We start from the raw sequence: 6,341 nt of genomic DNA, 5'->3' as shown, positions 1-6,341 counted from the left end.
GGGCAGCTGAACCATTCTTTGCTGAAGTATCTGTCCTCTTCTGTATGGGATTTATGGGAACAACTCGGTTTCTTAGTTGTCTCTGCTGAGCGGATAAAGCATTCAAGTACCCTCTTTGATACTCTTCCGATTCTTCTTCAAGCGCTGCATCATTTGACAGGATATAATGCTCATCTTGAAGGACGATGGAGTTTCTCACCAACTCTTCTTCTTCTGTAATATAAGTGGGCAGATCATCAGGAGTGAAGAAGTGATTTTCCTCTCCCACCGTATCACCTTCATCCTCGGATTCTTGGCTCACAAAATTTTGCTGAAGCGGAGGTTTAATTTGTTGCTGAACTACTGCCTCTTGTGCCCTTGTTTCACGTTGTTTCATTCTATATTGCGGCTGCTGCGGACCTCGAAAATTTGGATTGCGAATCTGAGGCTCCGGCTTGTCAAGATGAACATGTTCAAGTGCTCTTTCAATCTTTTCAACCTTACGGAGGAGCTGATCTGATGTAGAAGATTCCTCTTTGATTGTGACTTGCTTTTCCGCCTTCATCCTTGATCTCTTATCATTCAAGTTTGCCTCAACACTGACAGCAATTTTCTGCATATCCTCCAAGGTAGGAGGATCTCTATCTCTCAATGAATAAGCCATCTCCGGATCAAAACCATCCGGGAATTTGAGAAGTGTTGATTTTCTATATGGCCTTAAATCATCTGGAATAGCATTGTAAACTGTATTAAAACTGATTATGTAATCTTGAACGGACTCACCATGATTACGCTTGAGGTTGTTGTACTCGGCATTAATCTGAAGTGGATCCTTTCTGATTTCCCATTGATCTAGAAACTGCCTCTGAAATGCTTCCAAGGTGGGTATGCTTCTAGCTGTCAAACCTCTGAACCATTTTCTTACTTCTCCATCAAATGTTTGTACAAACAAACGCATAGTTACATCCTCTTCATCTATCTCATATAGATCAAAGAAAGTCGTCATTTTGTCTATATGTTGTTGAGAAGAGATAATTTGTGGAGTGCCATCAAACATGGGAATTTTACTCTGATAATCGGCTGGCATATCATGCAGATTTTGGGGAAGAGCAAGGGGAGTAAATCAGGCAGCCATTGCTTTAGGTAGATTGGGTCTAGGAGTAGCAGGTGGAGTAGGTGTAGGTGTAGTATGAGGAGTATGAGGAGGAGAAGTGGTATGGGATGTAGAGGGCGAACCAACTGTAGATTCTGGATAAGTGATTATAGGAGAAACAGAAATAAAAGGAGGATTGCTCTGCTCATGTGCCGTGATAGTGGATCCAATATGAACAGATATAGTTTCAACGAACTCAGCAAGATTGGTAGCGTGAATATCTGACTGAAGAGATCTTAGGATGAAATTGTAAACCAATTTGTTGTGTCTCTCAATGTCAAGGGCAGCTGCAAAATCAGGGTTGGGAACTAGAGAATCAAGTGCACTTTCAGATTTGGTTTTGAACAAGGACAACTCAAAACTCTCGTCAAAATCAATGTCTTCAAGATACTCAAAAATAGCTGGACATGAATGAGATTTGAATATATGACCAGAATCAGAAGCCAGTTTGGATATCAAGGAACAAATAACCAATCAGCCTGTGAAAACTCTTAACTAATCATCCAAAAGTTCAGAGTTTGCAAATAGAATGGGGTGGAATGCAAATGAAGTGTTGTATTCACAAGCTCACGGATATTGACTGAAGCAGCGTTTATCTACTTCCGCTTATGCAAAGCAAAAGCGTTTCGAAGGCTACCTGGCATAACTTCAGGCTCCATCTAAACATCAATCCGCAAACAAGTTTGTTCTTCCCCAGTATGGTCGCCAGTATGTTAGCGCTTGAAATTTCACCTCAGGCTGAAAAAGGTAAACTCCAAGGCAACATCAAACCACTTAGCCTCGTAGCTAGCCCTACGGGGAAGGAGAGGGCTCTCTCCGGTCTATCTCAGCAAAGATCTTCAACAGGCAGAGATAACCAATAAAGAACACTGATTTTAGGCTAGTAAACTGATAAAAAGGTTTGATTTGGGATTTTTAGGGTTTTGGTGGAAAATCGGGGAAAGGCAATTTTGGGTGCGGGGATTGGACACAGTTTTTGCAGGGGGTTCTTTGGGGCAAGGTAGGAGACTGTATTGATGCCTTTGAAAAAGTCAGATGGGCAAGAATTACTGGTGAGGAGCTAAGGAGATCAATTAAACACCTTGAGTTCTCCTTAAAAAGATGACAACATTGATATTAAGCAAACTTAAAAGCAGAGCATGGCAATCATGAATTCTACTTTAACACTTCATTTGCCTAATTTGCAGAAGGAAAAGTAAGAAGATGTTTCACATAACAAACTTACAAGTACAAAGAGAAACACACCATCAATACATGTAACCACAGGAATCCCAAAAAGGACTGCAAAACCTTGGTCTTTCTTCCTTTGCCAAAATTGCATAGATACAATGAGTAATACAATAGAAGCTTTCTCCCTCAAGAGTCCAACCATGAAAATGACCAAGAAAGTACATAATATAGGCAATCTAACATATTTCCTTGCCTCTAGAGGTCGAACTCACTATCCTAGGAGCTGTTTCAACCAATTCTAAACAAAGCACTACAATCTAGGCAGTCAAAACAACTTACCTCTATAAGCTAGGAAACCAATTCATTCATTAAATTTTTGCCTATTTCATGAATGAATCTTCTAGAATAGGTAAATAAGTGTCATGTCAACATGAAAATACATTAATTACATCAAAGAGGGTGAAAAATCCCATCACAAGTCAAAACTGGTCAAAGCTAGGCGAATTCCTGAGTTGTAGATGAAAATTTGAGAAAATGTCCTGATGCGTAGCGCCCCAATCCTCAACGCGTAGCGCGCCTTTGATCCAACTTTTGAGGCACTTCCTGGCATCCAAATGAGGCCAAAGTAGGCTTGTTGGAAAGTTCTGTATGTCTACTTTCCAACCCAAGTGGAATTTCTGAATTTGGTGACCATTTGCCCCTCCAAAATTGCAATCTCCCAAGACTGCTTCCTGTGTGTCAAAAAGGTGGCAGAAAGTCATTTTTTGCTTGTTTTTTGACCTTCTGGAGGCTCAAAACTTGGTGAAATTTCTTGGCAATTGCTAAGAAAGTGTATTTTTGCATGACAAATGCAAAAATGCTGAGTTTTCATGAAAAGGAGTTGCCCATCTTCAGGGTAGCGCGCGACGCGCTACGTGTTGGGGAAGAAAACAAACCTGTTTTTTGCCCAAAAAATTCACAAATAACCAAAAATGCTCAAAATTTTTTGAAATTTGTGCAGAAGGTAAGTCATTTAGCACCATGATCCTTCAAGGAAGCCTCAGCCAAGATGTGGAGGGGATCAGGCCTTTTCTTCGTTTTAGTGCCTTGGCCAACCGTCCTTTGAGCACCTTCATTCTTGCCTTACATACGTGCATTCGAGCCCAATAATGGTTTTTCATGTTCCGGAGTATGTCCTTATCTTTGTTAGCCTTGGCCAGCAACCTCTCCAAATGAGCATTGACCCGGAGAAGCATAGCCTCTCGCTCAATGGGTACCAAATCATCGGGTCTCTTACGAGCCAAGTTGCGGTCTTCATGGATCCTCCGCAACTCATCAAGAGTGTGTTCATCTTCTAGTTGCTTGTTGCGCTGCTCTAAGTAGGTGATTGTCCAATTTTCCATTTCCAACCTTTGTTGCAACGAGTCATTTTCAGCCCTCAGTTGCTGGATGATCTCCTTTACCTCTAGGTTAGGAGAACTGATATCGAGGTCAACAACATCTATGCCTGGATCACCTGATGGCCCCTCATCCATCTTGGGCTGCTTGCCTCTCTCTTGTACTTGTGCTGCTGTCAGAAACGAGGCCCCTTCCACCTGGTGTGGAGATAACACGCACGGTGTTGATGAAGAAGGCGAGACCCCTTCCACCTGATGTGGAGAAAATACTCGTCAAGCTGATGCAAATAAGGCCCTGTGGCCTCTCTGATATGTGACCAATGGAGGGGAGCTGACATGTTTGGGCTCAGGGATGTCATACTGCTGTGAAGGTCCTCCCTCCTCATGAACAACCTCAGGGGGTGGTGGCGCTGTGAATAAATCTCGAGAGATGAAATCCTCCCATGGAATACCCTGCTGGGCCAACTGATACATGACCACAATCTTGATCAAAGCATAATGGTAGATGCTCTTGTGTTGCTGTGCTGGGCTCTTTCTCTGCACCAAGGGCACCATCCTCTCAATATTCTGGCACATGAAGAAAGGAATGTTCATCATCTGTACCCGTGTGAAATGCATCAACAAGCGAATATGGTACGAATACAAACGTGAAAATCTGCCTTCACAGGTGAAATAGCGAATGATAAGCCTCATCAAGGGTGCATACTCATCCCTCAAGAATCTGAAAGGAAATACACCAGTCAGGTGCCTCATATATACAAGTTTAATGTAGGGCTCAAACTGGAATCTGTCCAACAGCTAGCGCTTGTTCCACTCTTCTCCAACATTGGGTATCCCTGTTGCTTGAGCAACAACCTCAGGTGACAATGTAAAATCCACCCCTGCAAGATTCACATGCCCGTTGTGCAAATGCAAAACAAACAAGCGGACCAATTCCCTGTGGTGCTGAATTTGGGAAATTCTCTTGCAATATTCATAGCATGATTGATGACGGAAACATGTGACTGCAAGTGGACAAGCTTGCAAATAGGCCAAAGAGGTGGGCTCCTCTCTCACATTCTGACCACCTTTACCACCCCTGTGAGGCCTCCTTGGCACCTCAACCACCGGTGTTGACTCACGGTCATCACTTTGCTCACAGTCTGTTTCGGTTTCTGACATGGTTTCAAGAGCAAAATGGCTGAAATGTACTGCTGCTTCTGCTCAAATGACCTATTGTTTTGACTGTTTGAATGCTGCTCCAAGGGGACAAAAACACAAGGGAGATGTTAGGGAGGGGGACTTTTGAGGGGATTTAGGGAAAATATACATAAAAGGGAATTTAGGGAAGGAATTATGACACATACATCATCACACAATCATAATTTGTAGGGGTTTGATAAAAGGTAGGATTTAGGGAGATTTTATTGAATTTTAGGGATAGGTAGGGTTATAGGGCTTTTGATATTTTTGTTAGGCAAATTGTGTGAAAGTGACAAGGGAAGTGATAATGGGAATGTGGGGAAATGAGGGATTGAAAAAGAATGACCTTGGGGAGCAAACTCAAAACCCTAGCTTCACTTGCAATTTGAAATTTTTAAACATAATATATATGAATTTCATGCTTCACACTTGATGGCATTTGACACATTCTCCATGCTCATTTTTCTTTAGCAAGCAAAACACATTGATGATTGGAGGCCTACCTATAAAACTTAGGAGATTTGAGGTCGTTTTGAAGCTTCACTGGCGGTTTCTGTAGGTGAAAACCCAACGCGTAGCGCGTGGGTCCTGACGCGTAGCGCAAGCCCAACGCGTAGCGCCCGACCGATTCTTCCACTGCAGAGTGTGCCCTGACGCGTAGCGCGTGCCCAACGCGTAGCGCGCAGGCCCTGATGCGTAGCGCGCAGGTACTGTCGCTCAATTTGCCCAGTTTCACACTAAATCGCCTTTCACACTTGCTCTTAGAGTCTTGGAGGCAAATGAATTGCAAAATGAGGAGAGAGGGGCTTTTATAAGCTTGATTTAAATTAATTTCCCTTCAAACCCACTTTATAATGTTTATGCAATGACACTTTTTAAAACTAATTACTGTTGACTTGTGGTTTCCTTTTTGTCATGAAATTGGTTGAAATGATGCTTTTTCTTGAAAAATTTTGTAGGGATAGCTTCTAAGGAGTCTTGGCAAAGGAGACCAAGGCCACATGCCGACTTCTGGAGAATTTTAATTTTTTACAAATTTTTACAAAAATGAGAAAATGACCTTGCCTTCAAAAACAGGGTTTTTGAATTCAAGGTAAAAATTAGCTATACAATATGAAATCATCTGAAATGATGCTTTGATGGACATCCCTCTGGCCTGCTGGGCACTTATTGACCTTAAAAGACAAAATTGGACTAAACCCTAGACCTAGTACTTTGACTTCAAGACAAGACCAATGACCCTGTAAAGAATTTATTGACTGAAACAAACTTAATCCAGCAGTGCCAAGAGGGGAATAAAAGACACAAGCTCCTCCATTAGGGTTATGGCATGCCTAATGGAATGCAATAAGATGACACTGATGAGACACCTACTTATGCAAATGCAAAGAGCTTTGATCGCTGATGGAGGGCTACTAGAACGACTCTAACAGAAAGAAGACTGAAATTCAATCAACGACCACAAGTATAGTATGTAGAAA

This window comes from Pinus tabuliformis, chromosome 1_2 (assembly GCF_031772625.1).
Source record: "Pinus tabuliformis cultivar Carrire ecotype Pingquan chromosome 1_2, CPIR1, whole genome shotgun sequence".
Taxonomy (NCBI): Eukaryota; Viridiplantae; Streptophyta; class Pinopsida; order Pinales; family Pinaceae; genus Pinus; species Pinus tabuliformis.
The sequence above is the reverse complement of the archived record's forward strand: the minus strand, read 5'-3'. Positions refer to the sequence as shown.